This window comes from Strix uralensis, chromosome 2, assembly GCF_047716275.1.
Source record: "Strix uralensis isolate ZFMK-TIS-50842 chromosome 2, bStrUra1, whole genome shotgun sequence".
Classification (NCBI taxonomy): Eukaryota; Metazoa; Chordata; class Aves; order Strigiformes; family Strigidae; genus Strix; species Strix uralensis.
The window spans coordinates 60,896,919-60,920,544 of NC_133973.1; the positions used below are offsets into that span (position 1 = coordinate 60,896,919).

The window sequence follows — 23,626 nt, forward strand, 5'->3', positions numbered from 1 at the left end:
TGTCTGTCCTGTGCAGCCCAGCACGGGATGGACCTGAGTGGTGCTTGTCTTGCTGCCTGGCTTCATGGACCCTTTCCACAGGCTGCCATCACAACCGCCCAGAGAGACTTTTTAAAACACCCTATCTTCTGGTACTCACAGAGGGTAAAAAGTAGTGCTGTTTTTCCTTCAATTTCTTTTTAGCACTGGGTGAGATTATATGTAACTGATGATAAAAGAGAATTCAGTCTCAGAGGGATTGTATAAATTTACACTACCAGCAATAAATTATTCTTTGACTTGAAAAATAGATTTTTTTATTGATCCCTTTTATTTTTAAAGCAATATGACAATTTCCTTGTTTTGCAGATTAATTTCAGATCTTACAGATTAATTTCAGATAATCATTTTTCTATACAGTTTACTCTTTGAGTTAAATAAAAATCACCATCCTACTGCAACGAATGCTATAAAAAGGAATATATATGTATTTGTTCAAAGAGCAGCTGAATTGGACAGGTAAAATGGGAGAAAATGGGGAAAAAATGAAAACAAAACAAATGAAAATAATGAGGACAGAATGATGGGAGAAAAAAATCACAACATAGATACCACATTCCATATTCCATTTACTTTTTGAATGGCCATATTTTTTTAATTTACTTTTAAATTTAATCCAGAATAGACAGTTAAGGCACTAACATGCAAGTCAATAAACCCAACATATCTGAGAGATACTAAAGAGTGAGAGGAAAGGGAGACTAAGGAGAAAAAACACATAAGGAGTAGAAAAGGATGAAGAAGCATAGGAAGACAGAGAGAAAGAAGAATCTGGAAAGGGGTTACAGCCACAAGTTTGAAGAAGCATAAGATTACATCCGGAAAATACGATGTGCGGGGGCTGGCTGGTTGTTTAACATAGATGAGTAGATGAGTCCCTGAGGAAAGAACTGGACTCACTCCATATTTCAGGATTTCATTGTTGGGCTTTGCATTCATTGCACTAACACAGTGGAGGAACTCTCAGAGAGTCACATCCTGGTGAAGTGACACAGCTTTCACAGCAATGCTTGCTTGCAAGGCATGAGCTGGGCTAACACAGTGCATGCAAGGCTGATGGTTTGTTTTCAGTCTTGTTTATATCTCCCAGGCAGTATGTAAGAATGTATTAGCTTTGTTCTAGCCCTCAGCTTATGTATTTCCCCCTACCTTTTCATGAAGGAAAATTTTCTTTTCCATTCATACTTAACTTTCCTCATCTTCTCTGACTGTCTTCCAAAGTGTTCAACATTCCTGGCATAATTGTATTTCCATCTGTGTCTCTCTCCCTCTTCTCCCTTTCTCTTTTCCTCTCCCCCTTTCCCTACTATCTCTCTCCTTCCCCATCCCTGTCTGTCTCTCTCTTTTAAATTTTTTTTAAAGAATAGAAAATATAACTTTGTAACACACATCTTGCTGTTTCATACTCTGTTTAAGATGATATTCGTGTTCTCATAGGAGTTGCTTTATATTCTCTGTTTTGCATACCGCAAGCAAGCAGTAAGTATCAATGGGAACAGCCTGTACTTTTATTGTGCCTTTTCATTTTCAATTTTAAAAATGATCCCAGGTTAATGGTGCTTGAATAGTCAGAAAAATTGGACTTTTTTTAAAGGAACAGTGTGATTTGCTATTCTGCACATTTCATCCAGTATGCTGTTTTATTTAGTTTCTCTTTAGCTGGCTTCTGAGATGGAGAGATAAACCTACTGCCCAACCAGGAAAAACAAGCTCCTTCATTGATTTTTATATAGAATTGGAAGAGTACACACGGATCATCTGTATTGCATGATATCTTTTCTCTGGCAACTATTCTGTTGAATTAGTTTCAAAGTTGTCAAATTAAAAAACACAAAGTAAGAGTGACATGTTATGTCCAGTTTGTGTCCTAGGAAGAGGTATCATGCTAGCCTTGGGAAAAGCCTAAAAGATAGCTTCCATTGTTATTCAGCTGAAAACCAGAAAAAGAATGACTGCATCATTAAGCTAATTTTCTCTGAATGGGATGAAATAACTCCTGATGGATTTCTCTCTCTTCCTGTGCTCCTGCCCTCTTTGTCCCAATGTCTCCCTGGCTTCTTTATTCCCACTGAACTGTCCTCTGCCCTTTCCCAAACCTTTCTTCTCAAGTCTCAATTGTATGTGTTTCTAACTGGTTTCGGCTTCCTTTTCATATATCTCAGAACTGCAGATTCTAAGTTTGACTGCCAAAGGCAAGGCAGAAATAGGTGTCAGTGGGTAGACACAGCAATTTAAAGATATGAACTTAATCTCAAGTTATCCATCTATGTCTTTTCTTCACTGCCCCCAACCAGTTCCTTGTCAACGTGGATCTCTTTTGTCTTTGGTATGAGAGCTCTTCGCTCATTCCTTGCTGTCTGACTGGACCAGCACTGATACAGTCAGGCATTGCCTCCTTCCCTAGGTTAGCAAGGAGAGCCCTTGAGTAATACTGCAAGAAAGCAGAGGCAGGGAGGCCGGCTTGGCTGGAGGGTCTCACGTTTTTAAGCCCCTGAGCCCTGGGTGTGCTGCCTGTACTTGGAGGAGTAGCACTCTGCAGAGATTGCTGTGTGAGAGTGTGTGCCTTGCACTCTGCCAGCTGTTGGGGAAATGCTGATGGACAGCAGTGCCTACTCCACACGCAGCCAGGTGGCTACCTTAACAGCTGATGACGAAGGCTGTCAGTTTAGGTAGAGGGTCTTCCAGCTCTAAGAAAGTCTGAAGCATCTTAAAAGAGCAGAGGACTGGCAGGTGAGGGCACAAGCCTTGCTCAGGAGAGAAGGACCTCTGAAGGCCATTGTGGCTCTGTGCCATGGCATGGAGACACAGAGGTTCCCCCTGCTACCCAGGAACTAGAGGCTCACACCACTCAATGTATTTTGTAAAATCGGAAGTTGAAAGGGCATTACGGATCACCACTACTGAAGTTTTGAAGCCCTGTTCATTCTTCCCCCCGCTCTTCTGTGGCAGGTGCTGTTGTATGCATTTGAAGTGCTTCTATCAGCATATATTGACCCAGTTCTCAAGCATTATTAAAATTCTGGAAGTTCTTTTGGTGGTTTTATGGTGGAACATGAACAGCAAGCAGGTAGAAACCTGTTAAACCACACTGGAGCTTTAAGAAGACAGAATGAAAAAAATTCCTTAATGTTACCATTCCTTTCTTGACATTTTTTTTAGTTGACCTGTATCTGTCCCTGCTAGAGGCCAAGCAACTCAAAATCACCTCCTTAAAAAGTGAGCATTAAAGAAAGATAAATATAATAATATGGCCAGAGCAGAATTTAGTGTTTATGCAAGACTGAGAAGAAATGTCAAGGTTTCTGCACCTAACAGTTTGTACGATTACATTCAGTAAACATGAACCACAAAGCTACTTCATTATTGCACCTAAATATTTCTAACCCTTTTTTTGGGAGTATTATAGCCTTCTAAATAATGGGGTTTGGGGCTGTAATTCCATCTCATCTTGAAAACAATGGTAAACTTCCCATTGACTTGAATACAATCAGGGATTCTACCTCGTAATTTTGAACAGTACAATATATTTCTGTTTCTTTCAGTGTACTGCCTTAATTAGAGGCTTTCCCCAGATTTACCAGTGAAGTGACAATTCCAACAATTCACCTGGACAATTACTTGGAGGTAGCCTAGGAAGGCCAGAATTTTGATCCCAGTTGGCCATCAACTTGTGCTGGGAGGCATAGAGTCTCATGGCCCTTCAAATCTGAATCACAATAGCTGTGTATGCAGGTGCTGTTCCCATCCATGTATGCACTTATTACTAAAAAACCCCCACACTAAATTTCTCTGTTTCTTCAGTCAATAAGAACTGTAATTCGGCTACACATTTTAAAATGTGTACCTTGTAATATTTTTGCTTTCAATGAATTTACAGTTAATTGCAAGGATTTTATTGAAGGCTTCTGAACCCTTACTTAGCCTGCATAGTGCTGAACAGTGATTTCTGTGTATGCTAGAGTTCATATATGCTAATCAGTCTGACTGCTTAGAAAACACTGCAGCACTGGGCTCCAATTTGCAGCAAGAGTAGCCTGTAAAGGTTGGCCATTAGCTGAATTGAGTCACCTTTTGTCTATACTTTGCCTGGCAAAGAGCTGAAATCTGTATCTTGCATTCCCAGTGCAATGAGTCTGAACCAGGCTTTTCTGTATTAAGGATGAATTCAAGCCAAAAATGGTCTCTATAACTGCTGTTGTCTTTTATGCATGGTAGTTAAGGACAAGAAGTCAAAGATTTTACCTGCTTTATACTATACCCCCCACCCAGCTGCAGGCATTTTGCAGTCCTTCCTTTGATAAGCTTCTTATTTTGAAGAGCTCACACTCATCCAGAATGTTGTTTATTTTTCTCTGCTCTAGTCCAACACTTTGCACATATCTGCAACCATTCCTTTGTTAAGTGTTGCCTAATTGTGTACTTTTGCTTGGTCTTTCAGGAAATTCCTAATGATCCTTCTAAGCCTTGATTAAGCTAAATGTTCCTGTGTTGTCAGCAACTTTCACCACCTGTCTATTCAGCCTGTTTTAGAGAAAATTCATAACACCTGGCACCTACCACTTGTTTGGGTACAAAGCAAATGAACCACTATATTTCTCTTGAGAGTGCTCAGACCTGGCATCAGGCAGAGGCAATGACTCTGCTCCTGATGAACAGAGCCATTAGTCAGACCTTAGACTCAGGTGCATAGGGAAGGGTTCTCCTTGGGGCCCAAACAAAACTGAAAACCTGGGCTGGTTTTGTTTTGTTGTTTTTCAGTGGTGCGTGTGCAGAACAGCAAATGCTTAAATAAAATAGGCAAGCATGATTTGAAAATGTCTAGTGCCTTTGCCTCAAATCAACCCCATCTTATGATAGCAGTTATACTGAACTTTGTGGAACTGAAGAATGAAGCTTGCAGGTTGCACAAGCAAGATGCTGAAGGCACCAAGAAGGCAGCATGCTAGGATGCAAGCTGCTGCTATATAGCATCTTTGGACAGAAGGTATTTTATTCAGGAGCACTCCTGTGTATTACCTACCTCTGTGTGTGGGTGTCAAGTCCACCGTGAAGATGGAAGAGCAAGTGGTTGCACACAGAGCAATGGGAACGCTGTGTTGACTGATCAGAAACTTTGTCTGGAAAGTGAAGCTAATTTTAAGTGAATGCAGTAAGGAAATACGTAGGGAAAAGATGGATACGTTAGGATTTTTTTTACCTTTTTGTTGGAGTAGGAAAGGGCATCAGGGAAACATGAGTTGCTAGCAAGAACATCTGAAAGGCTTTATAAAGGCATTTGTGAATACTGTGATATGTTGATAGATTGAACTAAAAGGGATGCAGATACTAGCATGAACATAGAATGCTAGATAAATGCAAGATTTTTGAGTTGCTCTTTCATTGGACATGTGATTTTTATCTCACAAGGGAGAATTCTGAGAAACAGATCCAAGCCTTGAGGAGCAGTAATGGTGGAAGAGCTAGCAATAGCCAAAAGATGACTGGGATGCCAGCTGCAGCTGGAGTGTTTGCTGCTGGCTATATTGGACACATTAACTGTATAAACACAGATCCTTCACCTTTATTAGTATGATAAATAAACAGTAGTTTGTATTGAATTTCTATATTCATTCTCAAGAGTGATTTAAATTGTTGACTAAAAGGTCACTTCAGTGTCCTGGTGCATTCTGTGAGTCTCAGAAAGAAGAGGAGAAGGGTGGATAAGATACAGGAACCATTTATAAAGATGAGCAAAGGCTGGACTTTTTAATTACAGTAGTTCAGTCTCTGAATTCATGAGTATGCTTTGGACTTTTTTTTTTTTTTTTAAACGCACTGTTTATTGTTACAGTGAAGATCTAAAAGCTTCATTTCACTAAGTGACTCGGGGAGAACTATAAATCAAGATTTATTTTGGCTAGAAATTAATCTTTTCTTACGTAAGCCAAAAGTAGAGAATCATAAAGTGAATAATATTTTGTTTCTTCAGTAACATGTCAATAACAGCTTGTCTTTGGGAATTTCAGCCTTTCCAAATTCAATTTCAGCAGTCTTATGTATTTACTTACCTGTTTTAATTAAGAATTGGCAGGAATAAAAGAAAAAAAAAATTACTTGTTTGTGAGCTGATATGATCTTAATTGAGAATGCCTGGCTCTCACATTGTCATTGATCACTTATTTTTCTGAATTATATCAAGGCATGCATAAGAAATATGTAATACTCCCCCATGGCAATATCTAGCAGAAGGAGCTGAGAGAGCCCAGGTGTTTTAACACAGTGGTTTGAAAAAGCTCCAAAAATAGTATGTGGTTTTGCAATCCTTGGAGGAGTCAGGGGACAGCTTTCCAAACACCTGGACTCCTTGATCCACCTGTAGGATAAGCTCTTCTGCCTAAGACGTTGCAGCATATTAATCGTCTTTGCCATATTTGAACAGTGCCCACTTCTTTGTAGTGTGGCTTCAGACCAAAGATGCAATGTTTCTACGCAGACCCCGTGCCCCAGAAAATGTATTCTTCCCTGCCTTGTTTCCTTCAGATTTGCAGAAAGAGCAAGGGGTCTGGAGGGAATAGGAAATAAGAGTCTTTAACATGCTTTAGAGCTTCTATGTCCTTATGTATGCTCCCTCCAATGCCACACACAGAGGGAAAAGTACAGATACTTACCTAAATAATGGTTTGATTTTTAACTCAAATGTAGTTTCTAAGCAGTCTTTCAAACTGTGCAGTAGTAATAGACCAGACATAAGCTGTGAGATGTTAAAATATATATAATGACAGAAGTGGGGGTTTAGCTATGTTTTTGTTGCTTTTCCACTCATCAATACCTAATGAGTAGGGATAAATCATGACAGGATATTGAGCAGTGTAGAGACAAGTGTCATAAGAGACCAATGGGTACAGCTGTGTAGGAGGGAAAAAATGGGCACCAGCAAAGAGTGGGAAGAAAATGCAGGTGTGTCAGTTAAATAGTTTCATAACAAATGCATAATTTGGGCTGTTTCAACTTTCACGTAACTACGTACAGATTAATACATTTTAAGGGTATTTAAGCAAAAAAAAAATCATCCAACATACTGAAAAAGTTGAACCCCATGAGATGTAAGATAGGTTGATCAGCAGACCTTTCAGCACAACTTTATGGGAAGAGAAAAAGAAGCCCCAAAACTCTGTCTGATGCAATTTAGGAAGAATCTATCACGTGCATTATTAAGTGGTTATTTGTTACCACTATTAAAAATTTGCCTGCTGTTGCCAGGCCTAACTTCAGCTTTTTGAAGTGCCTAACTTCCATTTGTGAAACATGTTGTTCTTTTATCCCTCAGATCAAAGAGCTTTGGACCTATTTAGAAATATTTAGACTGTATTAGACTCAGTTAAGGTGCCTGTCACATAATACCTGCTGGTGTCATGACTTTGGGTGATATATTCACATGGTCTTTTTGAGGCTGAGAAATATAATCTGTCCCAATTGTTTTTGGAGAGCTATGTGTAAACTAATTGACCTAGGAGGTGCTTCTGACTGGTGGCATCCTCACCCTGTAACAAGGTGAGACAGAGGCACACATCAATGCTGACCAACACCTTTGTTTTTGCAGGGAGGAAGTCTGGATACTCTGGAAGGCTAAGTTCTACTAAGGTCTGGGTAATTAGGGAAATCTGTAGCATGCTCCCACCAAATTACTTGAATTAGAAGGGGTCGTCAAGTCCAATCCATTAGAAACATGGGGGGGGGGTTTAATTATTCCACAGGAAACAGGGTAGAATAAATATGATTAATATATGATACATGAAATATTATTGAGATATTTGATTGTCTGAAATTTTAAGTTGGTGCTCAAGGGAGAAAAAAAAAATCATATTTCAGTGTTATGAGAGTTGGAGTTTTCTAGAGACAGCAAGGTGGTTCTAGATAGATATATATATATTCTAGAGACTTGTAGAAAGCATCTCATCCACCCTTCTGCATCAAAACCTCAGTCTCATCTGGTGTAAAAACTATAAGCAAGATCTTCCAGATACAGCTTTCAGGTATTTTTGTTCCAAAGATATCGGGAGACAAATAGTGTGGATCTTGTCCCCAGACTCTACCCCATTCACTTAGCAACAGATCCTTTTGCAAGGAAGGACCTCAAGCATACTTCATGCAATTTTTATTCCCTGAAAGAAATAAGGCCTTACATCGCTCAGGATGAGATCTTCTTCATGAGAAACCGTCCTTTGGGATAGCTAGTGCTGGGCATGCTGTGGTTCAGTCTGTCTAGCATCATCTACACTATTGCTTAAACTCAGTGACTGAGAAAGCCTTTGTGTGCTGTGTTGGGTAACTTGTGGTCTTCTCGCTTGATGAAATGTCTCTGAGGCATAGCTTGGGCAGTTAGCATCTTTAAACCACTGGTGGCTGGGAGATGATGGGAAAAGCTGTGGGAAGCAGCAATAACTGATAGGCCAGACCTCCTCCTGCTCGATTTGGGCAGCGACCCACCATGCTGAAAGTAGCTCCTCTGTGTTGCTGGGTCTTGCATGCATTTACTGCAGCTGACTGTTAGATGAGACTCACCAGACCTGGTCCTGGGGAATTGGAGTGTCCTTTGGCAGGCCACGAAGAAACAGAGAAACTGGCAATTGGTACTGCTGGTGAGGATGAGGTTAGGGTCTTGAACTTGGGCTCTTCTCCTGCTGTCTGGTGCTCCCTGGCACTGTGCGACTCATGTAGCCAGCCTCAGCCATTTCAAAGTTATTCGGGTCCTCCAAGCTCTTCATCCAAACACCTTCACTAGTGACAAGAGAGAGACTGGCACATCTAAAACACAGTTTTCTCCACCTCAAACACCTGTTTTAAGGAGGGAAGCATAAATGACTGGCTGGATCTAGGCAGCACATATACTAAAATTGGAACGATACAGAGAAGATTAGCATGTCCCCTGTGCAAGGATGATATGCAAATTCGTGAAGCGTTCCATAATTTTTTAGGCATTGGAATGGGCTTCCCAGGGAAGTGGTGGAGTCCCCATTCCTGGAGGTGTTTAAGAGTCGGGTTGATGTAGCGCTGAGGGATATGGTGTAGTTGGGAACTGTCAGTGTTAGGTTAATGGTTGGACTAGATGATCTTCAAGGTCTCTTCCAACCTTGATGATTCTGTAATTCTGTGATTCTGTAGTTAACTGAGATCACCTCCCTTTCTGTTCCTTTGCTGCCATGCATAATTTATTCTTTTACAGGGAAGACAAGTGTTTGGTGAAATTAGTGCAACAACAGTTTAAAACCTCCCAGGAAGATATATATTGAAGCATTTCAACCTGCTGAAAAATAATTTGTGTCTGTAGTAAGAGAACATTTATATTCTTTTTTTTTTTTTTTTTTTTTCCACATGAGATAAGGGAGAGAATAATTTAACAAATAATACACCTACCACATCTAGATAAACTCAAGAGATATGTATGTTATGGTAGCTGGCCTCAGTCCAGCAAAGCCATTAGCCATGGGTAACTCTGAGAAAAAGAATTCTGCTTAGCTCCCCCTCCTTATGCTTTTTAAGGCATTGATCCTGTGTGTTGATCCATTTAGCCCATTGGGCTGGAATGTATGAGGACCCACAAGAGAAAGGCCACAATCTGGTTCAAGGTTCTGTTTACCAGCTCCCCCACCCCAACCCAAAACCATCCAGGCAAACTTTTTACCATCCCAAATCTGAAGAATTTTCCTATTCATGTGTGTTACATGCTAGCCCTCATTCAGTCGTTTATCCTCTGGGCCTGGGTGAAATTTTAGGGACTCAGATGTGTCAGCCAGGGTATGAACCCAAATTAAACACAGCCATCATTCACAGGAAGAGAGATAATGGGTTTCTCTGGTGGTAACACTGTTGGGTCCTCCAGAGCATGAGCATCATTCATCACAGGCACAGAAAGGCAGGCTTGACATTCGCAATGTTAAGATTTTTTTTCTTTTTTTAGTTTCTGTTTTACTTGAGGGGTGAGGGGAGATTGGATCGCTGAAAGAAACAGTAAAGGGCATGAAATCAGTTGTGCTGTTTATGGAGTAAATGGTCTACATAAAGACCCATCAGAGTTTTTCTATATTTTTGAGTTTTAAATCTCTGTAACAGGAACACATCAGTGGGTTCTGGGATTTTTTTTCCCTGAACGTACTGGAATTACACAGTGTGTTTTACACTTCTCTCCATTTCTGGTGAACACTTTAGCTCCCCATGGGGCTTCTGAAATGAGCGAGTGGAGAACCTTTTCTTTTCTCTGTGATGTTGGTAGGTGTCAGTGTGCCAGGATACATGATCTGGGAGTTAATACCTGCATTGAGGCTCCAAAATTTTACGTTTGATGGTTGTGTCTCAAGGCCAAGCATGAACAACTGATAACTTTCCCCTTTTCCTCTCCTCTGCGTGTGTATCGTTGTTTAAGCTACAGACACAGTAAAATCTTTGGGCTCACAAACTGCCTTCTGGTTGTGCCAAATAGCTATTCTTCAATGAGGTACTTTTCTATATTGGACTTTGGAGAACTGCTTGTAGGTAAACTGAAGAGGAAAGGCAAAAATTTCAAGAGTTACTTTTGTGGTTGATCTGTTCATGTACCTCTTATCTATGAATATGCCTAGTCATACCTTATGTATCAATATATTGTGTGTTTGCTTCATGCAGTGGGATTTTCCTTACTGCCTCAGGAAGAGCTCTGACCTCTGTGAAAGACTTCTGGGGTGATAGCCATGGCTCCAGCATCAAAGCTGCGTTCAGAAACACACTTCTAGTATGTGTACTCAGTATCAACATCTATATCTGTTAGATACAGCTGTCAGTTCTGTAACTTCCAGAAATGTAATTTCCAGGCTAGTGTAACACTGTAAGTTGCCTGATGCCAAGAGCAAAGGCCAAGTCTTCATTGCCTGAAATGTAAGTTTTGTCTGTTGTACAGAGATTTGCACAGCACGGTATATACTTGCTGATGAGGTGCCTATGAGCAGCATCAGTGTAATGCAGACATGCCTCACCTTTCTCACTCCCTATTTCATGCAGATGCTCCAAGCTCACAGCAGTGCCATCTTCCTCTTCCATGAACAGAGGACCCTTTGCAGAAGTGTTTTTTCCTATGTAAAGGTCGCAGTCTGCCACCACCATGAACACTGCCTTCATCTACGAATAGTTCAGCTGAAGCCATCTTTAAGCCAGACAGAAAAATAAATTGCTCACAGTGGAAGGAGCTCTTCAGCATGATCCAGATTGCCTCAGTGTAGCCCCTCGGGACTATTTGTGCAGTGAGATACGCTTCACTGTGAATAGGAGTGACAAAATATGGCCCAGAGTTAGTTTCCCAAAAATGTAAATATAGAAACTGCCACAGAAACACGTGCATGGACACAGCAGTCTTTTTTCCACCCATGATCTTTCCTAGCGAGGTCTCTCTCTCAGAGAGTGACTGCAGCTGTTCAAAGCTTCACTAGCATTGTGGGTTGACAAGGGGAAACATTGCTGATCCAGCTCGGAGAAGCAAGCAATTTGCTTCTATAAAATTATACTTAGTAAAGCTTTTGGAGTTTGTGTCAGACATATCTGAATCACTCATATCTCAAATGCTCTCAGTCACGACAGGAAGGGGGGGTCATATGAGGATGAGAAACTATTTAGACATATAGAGTAACCTTTGATAAAGTGCACAACCCATAGAAAGGGAACCTGTTAGCAGCTCAGTGCAGTAATCTGGAAGTACTGACTGATGGTTTTATTGTATTTCATAGAGATTTGCAAAACAGTGAAACCCAGAAAACATGAGTAACCATTACTATGTGTATGACGAACACCTGGTCTCTGGTGTGGTAGGAGGATCCACGCTTTTGTGCAAGGGACATTTCCTTGGCAGGCTGGTTTTATCTTCCCTAGCTCTGCTGATAGCACACTGTGTATTCTCAGGAAAGTCACTTTGCTGTTTGCACTTCTCTCCATGCCCAGTAAACACTGGTGAGTGGGCAGAGGAAATCACGCTGAGGTCTTCTGCAAGTGGAGAATTGGATTCCCTTGGCATAATGCTTGAGACCATTGAATCAGACTTAAAAGTCAGGCACTCATCCCCACGGCATGAATTAGCCATGGCAGTCTGCAAGTGGAGCAGTAAGTAACAAAACTGCTGGTCAGATATAGGCATATGGTGCTGCTTTTGCAATATTAGTGTGTTTCTCTAATAGTTTCATTGTGTTACACTCCTTTGCCAGGGCTTGTTTTCATTTGTGCACAGTGTCCATGCAGCACACAGGGGCTCCATCGTCATTTTTGCCTGCCACAAAATTTCTTTCTTTAGAAATACTTCTAGTGCTGGGGTAGAGAGAGATACTTTGTTGTTGCTGTTAACCTCACATAACTCTTTTAATTCTTTTCCCCCTCTCTTTTTTTTTTTTTCCCCTTCTTTTTTTCCTTTTTTTTTCTTTTTTTTCCAATGCCAGTTACAGATCCCGGATGTCAAATAGCAGCAGCAGCTGGCTGCACAGCAGATCCCTTAGGCTGCAGCTGGGTGAGCACTCCTGGACTTATTCGAGCTGTGTCATATAGATGGTCTGCAGATTATTTCTCTGAGCTGTCATGCTCTTCAAATGCCTCTAGCTTCTTTCCTTCCTTTTCTTATTCTGGTAATACATGGACCCTGAAAATTCAGCCTTGGAGAAATCTCTCATGTATTGTGTGCAAGGTCTGTGGATCAAAAGGATGGCCTATGTGTGCATTATTCCTTTTACATAACTAAATGATTCAATTAATAATTAATACCAAATATTCCCAATACAGTATTAGATTAGGGATGACTCTGTCCTTGAATACCCTGTATATATGACAATAGCACTCTTGTATGAAGATGAAAGGAAAAACATTAATTCAGGAAGTCTGCTCTCTCTTTTTAAAATTATGTACTCAGTGTCCAAATTGCTTGAATGATACTTTTCTCTTCATAAAGTCAATGTGAGTAGACTGATTGAATGTGACTGACAGAAGAGAGCTTCATATTTCAACAAAAGAGACAAGCTGAAATAAGAGTAAATTTTCAATAGAAGAGCATATGGACAATATAGTGTATTATCTACAAAGGAGAGTTAAAAGCAAACTAAAATCTCTTATTTGCCTCACTGGATATATTTTTAGGAGTACCTGTGCTGGTGAATTTTCTTTACTAGTTGTGCCATACATTACATTTAATCAAATCCTTTTAGTTATGTGTTGTAGCACTGCCAAAATTAGCACTAACATTAATGGAATCGTAACAAAGGTATGGTTTTACTTTAAACTTCGTATGTTTTGTAAAAGCAGTATAATTTGATAGTAAAGTATAATTCAGGTAGTCTGATTAAACTTTAGAATCCTTACTCAAGATCAATAACACCTTGATAGCTGAATCATTTAATCTCAGATTATTGGGGCATATGCTTAAATATTCAAGGTAATATTTTAAAATATAATTTACTAATAATTTTTCTCTGTCAAGGATATTTACCAATTTGAAATAGTTTGTTCTAGAAACAGAATTTCTCACTGACTCAGTCCTCTTCTTACCCTTTTGGGCAGCATCAAGAAAATAGGTTTTACCAAGTAAGGCAAAAATACTTTCTCTAAATGATCTAATCACTCCTGTGCTCTACTTTACCTCACTTTTGTTTTCTTGAAACATTTCCTGCAGCTAAAGAGGAGGTGATTGTTGTAGGTATTTGAGTCCCATTCATATTGCACATTTCAAGAATTATTGATTGTGCTTGCAGACACAATGCAGAATGCAGCTCAGAGCTCTGCAAACATGCAGAAATGCCATGCAAAAGTAACTATAAGCCCACAGAATTTTCAGCACCAATAAAGACAACTCCACTGTCATTTATTTTAAATCTAAAGCACTGTGTTTCTGCTTCATAGTCACTGGATTATGTCTTGTGAATTATCTCTGAGTGGGGCAGTCATATAGCCTTCACTTGTATGGCTTCCTCTAGCTGCTTCTGTGTTAATTCTTAGTTCAAATTCCTACTTCCTACTCCCCACTTTCAGCTTCCTAGAGACACTTCATCTTTTCAACTCTCCAAAGGACATTGAAAGGCAGATGTAAGTCTATGCCATTCTCACTGAAGATACTAATGCTTCTCTCCCCAGAGCAAAGATACTTTTATTCTCCCTTCCTAAAGGAAATGCTATGTATTGATCAATGTTGATGCTTCCTCTTGATGAAACCATACACAGTAGACCTGTGGTGGTACTTCTTAATAGGAGACTAATCTGAGTGCATTCTTCATTTCTTGTCCTTGTTAGTCCACAACACAAACCTTCTGTTTTTCTCTTGTCTCCCCAGCAGCTCTTCTTCCCCTGTTACAGTTCTGAAGAAGGCACTTGATGCAATTTTTCAGCTCTTTTAATCTAATTTTTTGTTGTTGTCAGTAAAGTTCCTTCTGGTCCTTTTTTGTGCTTCCAGTTGATCGAATTCCTCATTCTCAGTCTCACATGACTGACTGACGAGATAGAGTGGCAAAACATCTTGACTGCTCTCAAACAGACTATTGGAAACCTGCAGAAACATTATCTGCTAAATGTTTCTCCATGCTCTGTTTCATGTCTTTCAGCAGGAGGCTTTGTTCCAAAAGCTCTTCCAAATTATCTTTTTTTCTATCTTATTTTTGGATTTTTTAATCAGTTTCATTCTGATTTGGCTACATTCAAGAGGTGCAGTTATATCTAAAAAATTTACAGATATCCTAGAAGCTTCATTCAACACTTCGACATTCCTAAGAGAGTCAGAAGTATTCTGCTTAGGAATTGGGTGATATGGGAAACTTCTCTTGTTTTTTTTTTTGTTTTGTTTTGTTTTTCTTGTGTTTACATCTGCTTCAGATATCAATTATTTCGCCTCCAAGTCTTTATCTTGCTTTATCTTGCTTTCAGCTTGTCTGAATTGCTGACCATCACCATTATCTTTTTTTCCCCCAACATTTCTGATCATATTTGCCTCTAAGCTTTTGTGATATAAATTCTTCTGTTAATTCCCCTGATCTCTTCTTCCATCTGCCTGCTTGATGGCCTCCTATCCAACTCTCTCTCTCCTTAAGCCCTCTTTTCTTACATCATGTTATGTTACCTAGCCTTAGTCTAGGTCAATATGCACAACTTCCCCTGTGATTTCAATGGTCTTGATCATTATCCTTCCTTTTTTATTTTGTTTTTCTAAAGCCTCCCACTGAAGTAAATGTACTTTTAGTTATTGACTTCAGCACAAAGAATATCAAGCTCCATATGCATCGCTGCAGGACTGTTATGTATGTGAACTAGTTTGTGCTTTGCTTTGTAAATACTGCTGATCATGCAGGCTACTTCTCTACTGATCTTACTTATGGAAACTCAGTACCAAGAGGGTAGATCACCTGATGTCACTGAAAATTTATAAAATAATGAAAATTTATAACATAGAGCTTTTAAATTATTTTTTCCCCGTCATAAAGCATCAAAACACTCATGTTAGTGAGAGCTTGGATTTTATGTTATGAAAGAAATTCCAGTATGCCAGAAATGCAGGCTTTGTGGTTCAGATGTGATACACTAACTGTACCGTGTTGAAATGCTTGTTCTGAAAGAACACCCTACCACTACAGATAGAAATGTGGAGGAGATCTGACCTGGGGAACATGTAAGACAAACTGATATTCCAGCTTATGTGTTTTCATTAGAGAGAAGATGGTGTTTTGCATGAAATGTCTGGAAACAGATAAGTGAGTTCTTCTGTCTGTGAACCTGTATTTCTTTAATGATGCTAATATTGCACAAAATCATAAAGGAAGTTGCATAGAAGTTCCTGTCTGAAGAGGAAATGTAAGTCACAATAGGAAAAAAAGCCAGCCAAGAAGAAACATGTCAGTAGGAAATGGCATTAAGCTTACTGATGTATACTTCTCTCAGTGAGGAAAAAGCTACTTTTCCCTTCAAATCTTCTTGAAGGTGGAGGCCTAAATGAAAACATATATCATGTAAAAACATGGTACTTCAAGTGATAACAACTGTATTTAAACATTGTATTAAAATGCTTGAATCAGAAGATACTGCAGTGCTATGGTGTGACATGTCTCTGTTTCAATAAAATAGATTGAACCTGCATTTGTGCCTTAGGTAATACATAGCACCTCTGCAGCTTGTTGCAGAATTCAACCCATGTGTACCTGAAAAGTTCTCTTTTCATGGCCTATGGATGTATTACATGTAGTAGATCGTGATGAAATACTGCTCTAACCACAAACCCGCAAGTATCTGCAGCTCAAGAGCATATCTCTTGACTGATGAGGGGAAAAAAAAATAAAGTATTAAAATATTTCTGTGCATGACAGAACCAGTCATTCATGTGGCAGATACCACATTATTTATGCAATGTATATTTTGATTGTCTGGTGGGGTTCAGGACTCCTGTGAGTGATATTACCTGGGCAACAACTGGCTGCTCCATCATAATTCTCCATTAGGATAAAGCCACAAAGCAAGGAAAATCCCAGAGTTCATTTGAATAAAAGATAGAGAAAGGCATGTACTGTGAGCTGCATTCCGTGACAGAGCCTTAATGATGTGGAGAAATGCTAATTTAATCTGTTTGGTAATGTTGGTGAGCTTTCTAATGTCATTTAATACCACTTTATATTGGCATTTTCTCTATCTGAATTCTCTTCATACATAATAATATATTTTCAGGTTGTTTGGTTAGAGAGGTGACACAACCAGAGAGGGAATATGAATGACTGCAAGATGTACTGTGCACAGTAAATGATGATGTCAGATAGCCATTTTTAAAAAGACGATAAACAGGAAAACCTCTAGGCAAACTGGATTTTCTATTTGAAATTCTGAGTTGATTCTGCATGAAGCCACAGTGTTGTATAGTAATTGTTTTCCTTTTCCTATCTTTTCCTGTTTAATTTTTTGGTAAACAATGAATCTAGTTACCAATTCCATATTTAATAATTTTCATAGAGATCAAAATCCCTTGAAATATGAGGCACTCCTTAGCATGTATTTTGTAATTAGCTGTAAAAATTTACATAATGAGTTAAGTAGTTCATTTATGAATGTGATGTGTGTCTGTGTATATGAACCACAGACCCGTGCCCAGTGCCCGTGATAAATTCTCAGCTAATCAATTCCTGTTCTGGAACCTTTCAGCCTTCCAGTTAGTTCTAGTCATTCATCTGTGTAAATTTACCATGGTTAAGAGGTTTCTAAGTGATACAAATTAAAATGATAGCATTTTTACACTTCTGCTGCATGTGCTGTCCATACTCACAACTACTGGGGCAAAGATGCAAGGAAAAAACAGACCAAGCATGTCTTGTCAAAAATGTAATTCATAATACCCTGACTACATTCATACCCCAGTATGGTATAATCTAAGGAGAGTAGTATGGAGAGGTTTGGAACTGTTGCCCCCAAATCTGTGCATCGGAGTACATTTTTTAAAAACTTTTATATGCAGCATTCATCACTCACAGGCCATAGCATGGCAATGGTTGCCTCACAGACAAATTGGAGCCATTGCAGTAGTTTCCTACAACTGACAAGTCAGTGGAAAATGCCTGTAGCATCTGAGGTGGCACAGTCCAAGGATGACACAATTGTTGACGAACTTTTATTGACAACTTCTGCAAGTTGTACTGGGGTGGGAAGAAAATACATGAAGGGAAGAGTTTTTGTTAGGAAATGATCGTGGTAGTTTCCACTAACTAATGATATTACTCTAAATCTTCCTTTAGAGCCAGTATTTGTTTACATCTTAGGAGCTTCAGAAGTACTTGGTGATTTCTAGAAGGGGAAGTGAAAGAAGCCGTCTATTTGAAAAGCCCAGCTGAACATGAAGTCACTGCAGCCACAATTCATGATGTCCTGCAAAGGGTGATATGTCAACTGGGGAGTCATCAGATAGCCACAAGTCTACTAGTAGCAGAGTAGGACTAAAAGTAATGGGTAGAGGAGTGACCAGACCACAGTGAACTAATCTTGTAGTGGATTTGCTTCTCTGAGCATGGAGACAGCCTGAAACTGGGGCCATGCCCTGCCATGCCCTGCCTAAATAGCACAACCAAGGCCTTATTTCTCTCGTTTAGAAGATGGGTGTTCTTCATTAAGGCATGTTTGCTCATCTTAATAAGCTGTGTGAATCTATTAAGTAGAGAGGCTTGACTTGAATTGATTTGCTTTGTTTAAACATGCTCTAGCTTTTGCTCATGTATATAGCTCATAAAAAAGAAACCTGTTTGAGTTTAGCCCAGTATCCCATGGTGATTACTTAGATGTGCTGTCATAGCCAAGAGCTCTGAGTCTAGGATTTTGTTGGCAGCAGTGCAGCTGCAGTAATTACAATGATATGGAAAACTGAACCACAATTTGAAAACCAAAAGGACTATTGCAACTCTTACAATTCAGAGATTGCTGAGTAATGTCCATTCAATATATATAGGTAAAATTCATGATGCTTTATTATTTTAAGTAATTAATGTGGATCAAATCTATTTCAGAAGCCATTCTCTAGTTTAAGCATGCAGGTAGGAGGTTTATTTGACTGTTTTGTTTAACCAACCACTTAAGAGTCAAGTAGAAGTTTTGGTGAAATTAATTTTGTCTAGTTAATACTTACAAAAGCCTTTGAAGATATTTATTGCCATATATTTGTTAGATTTTATTCATATGGGTTGAGGAATGACACATCCTTTTGTCTCATAAGCAACTTCTCCTGTGAAAAGTATTCCTACAACTTTTTGGACCTGTCAGCAGTATTTTTTTCTTGATCAGAGCCTACAAAGACAGATTTATGGCTTAGATTTTCAATAGTTCCTGCCAGCGTGAGACACTGAATCCCCCTGAATGCCATGTGCCGTGAATTCTGATCCTTCACAGCAACTCAAGCTGTCACACATAATAATAATGAAGAGCAATGTGAATTTGGCGTGCACAACTGTGGCCTTGATTCAGTCAGTGGTGATAAGAAGCAGCTTTTGACCCAGCTTTGGCTGGAACGCAGAGTGTTGTATTCAGCACCTTCTCTGAGGTTGAATTCAGATTTCTTAGTTCGGGTTTCTTTCAATGTCGTATTGGGTTGCATGGCCAGGTTTTGGTAGTGGGTGAGCTACAGGGGTGGCTTCTGTGAGAAGCTGCTAGAAGCTTCCCCCATGTCCAACAGAGCCAATGCCAGACAGCTCCAAGACAGATTCTCTGCCGGCCAAGGCTGAGCCTATCAATGATGGCGGTAGTGTGTCTGTGATAACATATTTAAGAAGGGGGAAAAAACCCAACTGTGTAATTGCAGCCAGAGAAGGGAGTGACAATATGTGAGAGAAACAACTCTGCAAACACCAAGGTCAGTGAGGAAGGAGGGAGAGGACGTCCTGCAGGCACCAAAGCAGAGATTCCTCTGCAGCCCTTGGTGCAGCCCATGGCGGGGCAGGCTGTGCCTCTGCACCCATGAAGGTTAACGGTGGAGCAGATCTCCACCTGCAGCCTGTAGAGGACCCCATGCTGGAGCAGGTGGATGCCTGAAGGAGACTGTGATGCTGTGGGAAGCCCACACTGGAGCAGGCTCCTGGCAGGACCTGTGGACCCATGGAGAGAGGAGCCCATGCTGGAGCAGGTTTGGTGGCAGCACTTGTGACCCCATGAGGTACCCTGTGCTAGAGCAGTCTGTTCCTGAAGAACTGCAGCCTGTGGAAAGGACCCACACTGGAGCAGTTCATGAGGAACTGCAGCTCATGGGAAGGACCCATGTGGGAGAAGTTTGTGGAGGAGTGTCTCCCATGGGAGGGACCCCACACTGGAGCAGGGGAAGAGTGTGAGGAGTCCTCCCCCTGAGGAGGAAGGAGTGGCAGAGATTTGTGATGAATTGACTTCAACCCCCATTCCCCATTCCTCTGTGCTGCTTGGAGGGAAGGGGGTAGAGAAATTTGGGAGTAAAGTTAAACCCGGAAAGAAGGGAGGGGTGGGGGAGGGTGTTTTAATATTTGGATTTATTTTCTCATTACCCTTCTCTGATTTGACTGGTAATAAATTAAACTAATTTCCCCAAGTTGAGTCTGTTTTCCCCATGATGTAAATGCTGAATGATCTTTCCCTGTCCTTATCTTGTTATATTTTGTCCCCCTGTCCAGCTGAGGAGGGGAGCAATAGAGAGGCGTTCAGCCAGGATCAACCCACCACAATAGAATAGCAGTTAATTTGCTTAATTCAGATATTTTTATTTGTAACGTATTATTTGCCCACTTTTTAAATAGTTCTTCCTATTCCTCTGGTGACAGCTAGAGATTGAAAATACCAGCCTTTCACTGGGAAGTCTGCCTGTGAGTTTACCGAACTCAGTTCCATTTCTGCAATTTATACTCTGCTATTACTATAAATAGTTGTTTTATACTTGGTTTGGACAATGTTGACTTTGAGAAAATGATGGTAGTGCAGGAGAAATGGATATAATTTGAAAGCTGGATCCTTTTGTCGTTGATTGTAATGTATGAACAAAAGAAAATTGATGTGCTATGAAGTCTGAGAATGCATCTTTTCTCAAAAAAAACATGGTTTATATGACTGGTATGTTTTTCATCAACACAACTATATATGTGATGTAATCGAAGAATCAAGAAAAATTACATTGCTGAATAATTTCTGGTAATTAGCTTAAACAGAGACAGATTTATGGAGGTGCGTGCTATTTTGAGCAACCAGTAATTGTATTAGCTACACCTTACAGACGAACTTTGTCTTCAGTAGGTTCTCCATCCTGTCTAACGAGGTTGTGTGGTAACCTTGAAGAGATGATTTTCTGCTTTTGAGAGAATGTTTGAAAGCTGTGGATATGATTTTTATGTATTTGGGCAATCAATCAATTTTATTGCTTGGCTGCCTTCCCAGCTTCTGGTTGCTTTTACTACTTAATTTTGCATCGAACAAGCAAATAAATGTTCTAATCGTATATAAAGAGAACTGTTTTGATTGTCATGTTTTGAATTCCTAACAACAGCTTAAAGTATTACAGCTATATTGTATCAGCATATTGTGGCAAGTCTTGTGAATTAATTTTGGCAATGAGTATAAGGAAAATGCCACTAAAACCCTGCAGTATAGCTCTAACATACTTTTCATAGCTATTTCTTGTAGTTTTCATGTAACGAGGATTCATTTTTCTAGAAAATGAGTTTCTCGCTGTGTTTCGTAACAACACGGTATTTCTGAAAAGTGTTGGTTTGAATTGTGCTACAGCCTCTGTTGGTCTTCCACAGTTTGGGTGTCTTAAGGGCAAAGGAGGCTGTGGACGTGTTTGATACCTGCTGACACAAGAAGCAAAGGGTTCTTTGCAGCAGAAGTGGGGTGCTTGGCCCACGTTGCACCTGGCGAACTGGCGGGCAGCACGGGGTGAAGCTGCTCAGGGGAGCGCAGCAGGCACACGTGCCCGAGTGGGTGGCGGGCATCTGCAGTACAGGTGCAGAAACCACCACAGGAAGAAAACATCCAACAAATAGTATCTGTAACCTTGCTAGGCCAGGTGGGGAAGGAGGTATCATCCAGGCACTCCAAACTGAAATTTGTTGCAGTTCTCCGAGACACCTCCCCACAGCAGCTAATGCTGGTTTGTTTGCCACTGGAATCCCTGTCACCTCCACTGGTTTTCAGCTGCTTCATATTTTCTTCATGCTTGATCCCATGCCAAGGTCCATTACTTGTCAAAGCTCAGTAAAAATCTGGTCAGCTGCTTCTGAGCTGCATGAATGGTGTTGCTGCAAAGCGCTGGCTAGAAAATGGTCTCTCCTGATGTTTTGTTGGAAGTGGTTGGCTTCTGGGGGGAGAGGGAGGTGGCTCCACTTGGCAGGGTTGCAGTTTGGCCTGGAAAAGAAAGAAAAAAAATCTCACCCCCCGAATTACATTCCTGTTAAATAGCTTGCTTTACATTAGAATAATTTCACTGTTAACCTTAATAAATTGGGATAGCCCATAGGCTGCACAAAAGTAAGGCAAGTCAAGGACTTGCCTTAACACTTTTTCTACGTACTCCCGTTAATTGTATGCATCAACCCCCTTTTTCCTAAAAAAACCCCCAAACAACCATAAAAGAAAATTGGATCAAAAAACCAAATGACCCTAAGATTAAGGAAATTGAGAATGCATACTTTGTGTAGTGCTGTGCAAAATCAAGAGAATGAGCAGCACATTAAAACCCTTAACTGTGAATATACATGCCTCTTTAATGACACTCTGAAAATCAGACTCAATGCAAAAATATCAATGTGTGTACATACATATATGTATACACATACATAAAGTATTGGTAAAACTGGGGAAAGTGTAAGGGTGGATCAAGGAAATGACTGAACAACTGGAGAAAGTGCCTTAGAGGGAAACTTAGGTGTTACCCAATTATTTGCCAAGTGTATTTGCTTATGCACAGCTCTACATCAAATTCCAGACCAGAGCCAGCTTGCATCCTGCCAGTTTACACCCCAGGCAAAAAATCTGTGTTCAGTTTCTGTCTGACCCTGTAGATTTTTCCTGGAATAGCACAGTCCTTTGTCATAAATTTTAAGAGAAAAAATGCAAAAGGTACTAAAACTAAAGGGCTGTTAGCACAGTGGGGAAAAAAAAAAAAGGCATAACAAAAGCAATTAAGAGCATGTTAGGGAGAGCTGAAAACTAACTAGTTGTAATACAACATTTCTAATGGTTATAAAGGTGATTGTATGATGTGTGGTCTCCTGTGAAGACTGGAACTAGATTTGAAAACTCAAGAGCAGGGAGGGTATTATCTGACCTATGTCCCTCAGTTGAAGGTAGACAAGGTCAAATGAGAAATCAGCTTTAATAACAAGGGTAATAAAGCATAAAATAAAATAAATAGAGTAAAAATTTCCAGAAAAGACGGATTTTTCATCTTGTCTAGACTTAGATCAAAATAGCCTGCCTTTCTGAAGGAAGGGTTTCTAGTTCTGAAATATAAATTAATAAGCTCACTGCATCTCTGAGAAAACTTGTGATGTGAATAAGAAGAGATATAGACCAGGATAATTAGATGGGTCAGTGGGTTCTTCGGAAAAGAACAAAAGCTGGGATAGATGAGCGGGTTAAATCAGTTTCATTTTTCAGAATCATAGTAGAAGTAGAATGACAGGCGCAAAGAATGCAGTCTCTCGTGGATAATTTTCATTATATCTGGACCCATTTTTACAGAAAACAGTAACATCGCTAGCTATTACTCTTCAAGATACTTCTGACAAATGTAAAACTGGGTAACTCATTTACTTTCTTAGTACTCATAAATTCCATGTAACTGCTAGGAATTATGATCAATAGAAGTGGGAATAGAAATGTTTTTATTTTCTCGTCATACTTGTTTATTCTAATCATCTAGGCAAATATTCAGATTCCTGTATTTCTGATACAGTCAGTGAAGGAAGGTCGCCTTCCAGAGCTTCCTTTGAAAGAGCCCACTGTCATCTCTGACTACCAGGAAACCGAAGTGCCTCTCCAAAGCATTGAGGTTGGATGTGTAGGGTTTGTGCTACGCATTTCTCTTTAGAGAACAAAGTGGGGATTTTTTTCCAGATTTCCTTATTATTTTTCTTATCCTGTCCATATCTAA

General features: G+C 40.0%; 1 protein-coding gene and 1 non-coding gene across 6 annotated transcripts in view; both read left to right on the plus strand.

Moving 5' to 3' along the window:
* The window catches only part of DHRSX (dehydrogenase/reductase X-linked), a 182,115-nt gene that overhangs the window by 69,141 nt on the left and 89,348 nt on the right, over positions 1-23,626 (plus strand). The gene's annotated exons all lie outside the window — the stretch shown is intronic.
* On the plus strand, positions 8,883-8,989 carry LOC141940342 (U6 spliceosomal RNA). The gene has a single exon (XR_012627969.1). It is a non-coding gene; the product is annotated as a U6 spliceosomal RNA (small nuclear RNA).